Source organism: Morus notabilis, unplaced genomic scaffold (assembly GCF_000414095.1).
Source record: "Morus notabilis unplaced genomic scaffold, ASM41409v2 Scaffold860, whole genome shotgun sequence".
Lineage (NCBI taxonomy): Eukaryota > Viridiplantae > Streptophyta > Magnoliopsida > Rosales > Moraceae > Morus > Morus notabilis.
In genome coordinates, this window is record NW_010361004.1 from 16,416 (window position 1) to 23,074 (window position 6,659).

Below are 6,659 nucleotides of genomic sequence, written 5' to 3' on the forward strand. Positions count from 1 at the left end.
ATGGAATTTCTCGGATAAAAGCATCTCGTGAATTTCAGTACAAAAGTAAAAGTGTCAAGACTGATAATCGAAAATTGTAATTCCCATTGAGACATGATGCAACATAGGAAATTGGAATTTATTAATTCCGTAATATTGAAAGTCAAATTTCTAAAAAAAAAATGTTAGTAAATAGATAATCTTATTTATAACAGTATTCGAAAGCAAAGACCCGATCATGCCAACTCTTGCCATACAATCAGTAAGACTAATTGATACTGTCGGTATGAATTTATACTGATATGTTTTTTATCACATCAGGAGGTGTCTCAAGAAAGATTATAATCCAATGGTTAGGATTTGATGAAAATTAAAACTACCACTAACTCATATAAGACAAAAAGATTACTTCTCCTATGCCTTGTCAAATCTATGTGATGTGGAATCTTTCTAAAAATGGAAAAAGTGGAAGAACCCTTAGTTAATAAACTTCAGACAAAAAGAGAAATTACCCAATAGATTAAGGTTTAAAGTGTCATGATTACACCTAGAAATTTGCAAAATTTTCTCTCTTCTCCATGCATAGGAAACCAGTCATCATTAGGGTTTTTGAGCAAAATTTTCTTGCAATTTTGTCTCTCCTCACTCTTGTATATAAATAGGTGTGGTAAGAATGAAAAATCCCATTTTCCTTCTTCTTCTCCTAAGCCAAAATCAAGACAAATTCTCTCCCTCTTCTCCTCTATTTGGCCGAACCCCTCTCCCTCTCACTCTCCAAAAATTTCCTCAATCAAGCTCCTCAAATCTTGGATTATGGCTTGAAGATCTAGGGTTTTGAAGAAGATTGGGTAAGAAACTTATACCATAAACTTGATTTTATTCACTTTTGAGTTCTTCCTTCCAAGCTTTGAAAAACTTGTGCTCTTTCCTCCTAGAGTATCCATCAAGAGGATATCTAGGAATCTCTAAAGCAAACAAAGTCTTAAATCTAAGGTAAAAACCTCAAAACTCTAGACTTTTAATATTTGTTGGGATTATGAAAAGTGTTGTTATTTCTAAGAGATTGGCCTCTAGATCTATGATATTGTGAAGTTGATAAGATAAATATGTAATGGCTGTGTTTAGTACCCTAGATCTGGTTTTTAAAGAGTTGAAAACATGGTAACAAAGTAAAAGACACAAACTTGTGGTAGACTAGGAATAGTATTGTGGAAAAATGCAAACTTTAAACTAATATGGCATGAAAAGTGGTCAGTATGGCATTAAACTATGGGCTTTACACTGCTAATATATGATCTATTGGGGTCTGGAAAGTTTGGACCAGATCCGAGAAACACTCAAAAATAAAAATGGACGAAAACACCCTTAAGCTTAAAAACGAGAAAATTTACAAAGGAGGTACTAGATAGAGACCAAATTAGGCTTAGGTGTAGATCTAGATGAGTGGAGAAAAGTTGATGTTTGGAGTTTTTCTAAATTCCGCACTGATAGAAAGTTATCGCACTCAGAAGTTTCATTAACCAAACTTGACTGAGGGTAAAATGATCTTTTTAGTGAGAATTAGCCTTAGGTCTAGTTTAAAGTTTTGATCCTCATGTCTAAATGAGCTTACCGTAGAAAGCGACTAAATTTGACCCCAAGGGCAAAAATGTCAATTTTCTCAACGCGAGTGGTAAAATGTTAATTTATAGAGGTTCAGCCTGTAAATAGAAGTCATAACCTTAATAAGGTAGAAAAAGATTACGAAAGTCCAAATTAAACCCTTTAGTCACTTAGAAAGCCAGTAAGGGCAAAACAGTCATTTTGAACATAAAGGGGTAAAACAGTCAAATGGACACCGAGCTCCGAGTTTTAGATCGAGGTTCTTGAAGGAAAAATGATTAAGGAAATGAGTACCTTAGATTTGTAATCTTAGAACTACCAAACTCGCTAAGGGTAAAACGGTAATTTCCTAAAAGGGTAAAATCATCCGTTGATAGTCGTGAACACTTATCTAAGGACACTTAGAAGACCAGAAGTGGCATCTTATGAACTCCATTAGCTTCAGAAGTTCAAAAGGGCTCAGCGGCCCGAATCATGGATGAGGTAACCCTTAGGTTGATTATAAGGAAACCAACTAGGTTACAAAGCTTGGACCCAATCCAAAAGGCCCAAGTAAGAGATGAGGTAATCTCTAAGAAAACCTAGGAAAATCTACCCGATGATTAGTTAAGACACAAGTCCCTAAGGCCCAATCCTATACTTAGGAATGATTAAAAATTTGGTAAACCCAAGTGAATTTAAAAAGAGGTAACCTAACGGTATACCGAAAGAATACTCTTAGGAACCCAATTAAGTTGTATTCCTAGACTTTAAGATAGTGATTATCGGAATTATAAATCGATAAGATATAATGAACTTATTAATTAATTAAGTAGATTAATTAATTACTTAATTAATTAATAAGAAATAATTATGTAAATAACCAAGAATAATTAACCTAAAATGATTAACAAAGTACAAAGGGAGATTAACTAATTTTATCAGTTAATAAAGAAGACCGAATAAGAAATTAAAAGGAAAATAATTAATAGAATTGATTAATCCTAAATTAGGTTGGAAGACTAAGTCTCTAAGACTTAAACAAAAGAAGTGAGGAAAATTAAATAACGAATTAACGATCGATTATTGATAATGGTGAATACGGAACGTACTATCGTATGAAGGTGATGTGCGGTAGGTATATGCTAAGCAATAGCGCACAGGTGAGTACAAACATCACTTACAACATGAAAGGTTTTAAAATGTTTCGCTTGAGAAATTTGCTTGCTTGATTGCATTGCATTTATTCTTTGTCACATGAATGTCTCTTGTTTAAAGTACATTAAATTAATTATTTTGTGACATAATCATAATTGCATGTTCACCTAAGTAAGAGATCAAGGTAATGAGACTAAGTAAAGTGTCGTACTAGATCTCAGAAATCTAATGGAGGATAATTATTCTCGGGCTTCTAATGGGAGATCATAATCGATAAAATCTTATTAATGACCTTGGGTGTAGTTGGACTAAATGTTTGGGTCGTTTCCCCACTCCTCATGGCTGTGCGCATTGGTACGTGCATAGAGCCCAATAATGATAAATGGATAATCTATAATAAGCATAAATGGACATGTAATCTTACTTGATGATGCTCGTTGTGAAAAATATTTTGTGACAAATATTTGTACTTGCTGAGCTTCAGCTCATAAGTTTGTTCATGTTGTAGGTAAACAACCTATAATTCAGTGATGGGCTTTGCGACGAAAGACGTGTACAGTGGAGGAATTGGGCAATGGATACTACCATGCAGTTAAATTCAGCATAAAGTTAAGAAGGTTTAAAGTTATAGTTAGTGTAAATAATTTGAAAGAAGTTATAATTATTAATTCGAATTTCCTTTAGATTAATTTCACGAAAGTAAAGGTGATTTGAGAAATGATGGAAAATATTCTAATTATTTAAAATAAGCAAGAGGGTTTTATAAAACCGTTTAAATAGACTCTAAAACCGATAGTATCTATAGTATCACGTTTGATACTTTACATGGAAGACTATTTTAAATCATTTAAAATAATTTTGCGACCTTTATAGATGATGAATGGCAAAAAGAAAATTTAACTGTGTTTCAAAATAAGTTTGAAAAAAAAACCCCGAAATTTTAGTAACTAATTTGTGTAAAGAAGAGAGAGAAAGAATAGGAAATGAATTTCTGTATTTTTCATTACTAAATCTGATTGACACTATACATAGCTTTATATACATCTATTCATACAATAACATATATCCATAATCGTCCTCATCAAATATTCATCCCTGACCGCCATTATCTATGTATAAACACATTACAATCCCAAGAACGTACCTTTTTAGTTCTTGCCTGGTGTGGGCTTCAATGCAAGAAAGAGTGAGATAGAGATATATGTGAAGGGAGATAGGGCTCAGAGAATTTTGGGTGGAACTCATTTTAAAATAATTTTATTTTTTGTATGAAAATGAAAATGAAAATGTTTTTAATTTCAGACATAAATTATTTTTTAAAATGTATTTGGTAGTTTTATCAAGAGATTGTTTTCAGTATAAAAAATCCATTAATGTCTTTCTCTGTGCTCGAGAAAGGAGAAAACGGAAACAAAAAATAAAAAACGATTAAAAGTCATTTTTTATTTCTCTCCTATTTCCGTTTTTTGTCTTTAATTGTGTCAAACGCCGTTTCTCTCATGCTTTCATTTTTTCTTTCTCGAAAAATGTAAAAAAAAAAAAACAAAACAAAACCAACTTCAAACACTGCCATAAATCAATCACGATTTCCGTTTTTTAGTTTCTGATTTGAGTCTATCAATCACGATTGACACATCTAATAAGAGAATATCAAGTCAAATGCTAGTGTAAAAGGAATAAGAGAAATAGAAATTCATAATTTGAGCTCTGAATGCAAATTAAGGCATATCTCCATCAAATAAACTTGCCATAAATCATATATAAAATTCCTAAACCATTATCAATCAATATCATATGCTAATAATCGCATAGCACCAAGAAATCATGAGATTGGCATGTAATTAATATTTGCATTGTAACATAAATCATAAAATAAAATCATATGGGAATAGTAAACAAAATATTGTGATAATAATATAATATAATATAATATAATATAGCATCGTTTCATCATTATAATTAAATAATAATGCACCATAATGTATCACTTATACTATTATGCATTATTATTGAATTTTTCCATAATAAAAATACATAATTTTTTTTAACATGAATCTCGTGAGCACATTAATTCCTTGTTACTGTCACTTGTAATACAACTCAACACAAACGTTAATTTACTTAACATAAATTTCATAAAATAACATTACCGTCTCATTAAATCATTAAGTTCTTTATTTATCTATTAAAGTAAATGGCGGGCGTTACACCTTTTGCATATATAAATAATCAGTTTTATGTACATTTTCAAAATTATCTGTATTTAAGATTTTTTTTTCTGGCTCAAAGATGAGCTACGTGGTGTTTTTTATTTTTTATTTTTTATTTTTCTATGAGCTAGCGTGGTTGTTCTTGCTTTTTTTATGATTCACTTTTCTCACGGTACACTTTTTTTAACCATTTCCTAATTATATACTTCATTTTGTACAGACGCTTATACAAGGAGGAACCCATACCACAGGACATGGGCGATCTCACTCCTCAACAACAGCCACGCCTTAAAGAAAGCAAAACAAGAGTTGGACATCAAGTATAGAGAATCCTTGTTACTAACAAGGCAGGTGTATCCGAAAAACTTTGAAGCTCATCAAACTAATAACCAAAAAACTCACAGAATCGTCTATTAGTAAAACGAAATCAACCTCAAAAAGACTAATTTATTAGAAAACAGACCCAATGAAGAAAGTAAATAAAACCCCGAACTAAAAGAAAATTTAGGCATTTATAATTTTAATTAAGTTAACCTCGACCACTCAGCAAATTTGCGTATTGACAGATAATCAAAAGAAAACGTTTGAGATGTTACATCAAAGAAGTACCAAACCGATCCAAAAGCATGGAAAGAGGCTAAACCACACAAAGCCCAGAAAAACTCATCATCAGCATGACAAACACCTTCCCAAGAAAGAAAAGAAAAGAAAAGAAAAGAGAAAAGAGAAAATCTGTCCCAAGACGAGTAAAGAGCAATTAAGAAATGTGAACACACCTCAATCCAATCAATTGCAGCAGCCACATGCAAAGCAAAGAATTTTCCTTCACCAAAAGAAAAGGACTGAGTCTCAATCTGAATTGACTCGGCAATATTAATGGAATTCACATACCAGAACGCCAGTAAAATGAAAGAAGAGGAAGTTTTGTAGAATTGTAAATTAGTTGATTAGGGTACAGCATGAAGAATTTGTTTTGAGAAGAAGAGAAGCTGATAGCTTACTCAGATAAATCCTCAATCGAACGATGGTAAGGACAACAGAGGAAAATGACTAAATTCCAGAACTTGTGGAAAACAAATCTTTACATATTTTAACAGGCAAATACAATCTGAAACCAAATTAGAACAACAATCCAAACAAAGAACAAACAAAATTCCTAACTTCTTAAAATATATAAAAAAACAAGCAAGAAAAAAAGGAGAGCGAAAAAAATCAAGCATCAAGAAGATAAACTCGAGTAGAGATAGAGGCACAATTAACAAGATCCCAATTAAAGTAATAATCAAATCCTAGAACAGAATAAAATCCCATAATAAAAAAATATGAGAACGGAGAAGCACAAACATGGAAGAAAAAAAAAGGTCCATGGCTCAAGAAGGAGAAGGGGGCGGAGAAAAAAGAAAACAAATACTGAGAATTGTATATTTGAAAAGAAATAAAAGGACATTAATACTAATAAAAAAGAACAATAATAGAGCTATACATACACAAGTCACTAAAGAAATTGAGAAATCAAATAAAAATTAAACAAAGTAAAGAAATGATCAATAAAACAACCGTATTTCACAAACTTTCTCAATCCAAAGACACTTCAACAAAACTCTCAGAAGCTAAAAATAAAACATACAATAACCAAAAAACTTCAAACCAGAAAAATATAGAGCCTTGAGCCATAACAACAGGAATATAACCTCTACAAACGCTCAAGCAACATCCCATTCAATTGAAAAT

General features: G+C 31.6%; 1 long non-coding RNA gene across 1 annotated transcript; it reads left to right on the plus strand.

Moving 5' to 3' along the window:
• Nucleotides 1-552: 552 nt before the first annotated feature.
• Nucleotides 553-3,320, plus strand: LOC112091524. Its single transcript, XR_002902177.1, has 3 exons — nt 553-827; nt 915-972; nt 3,227-3,320. It is a non-coding gene; the product is annotated as an uncharacterized LOC112091524 (long non-coding RNA).
• Nucleotides 3,321-6,659: the final 3,339 nt, after the last annotated feature.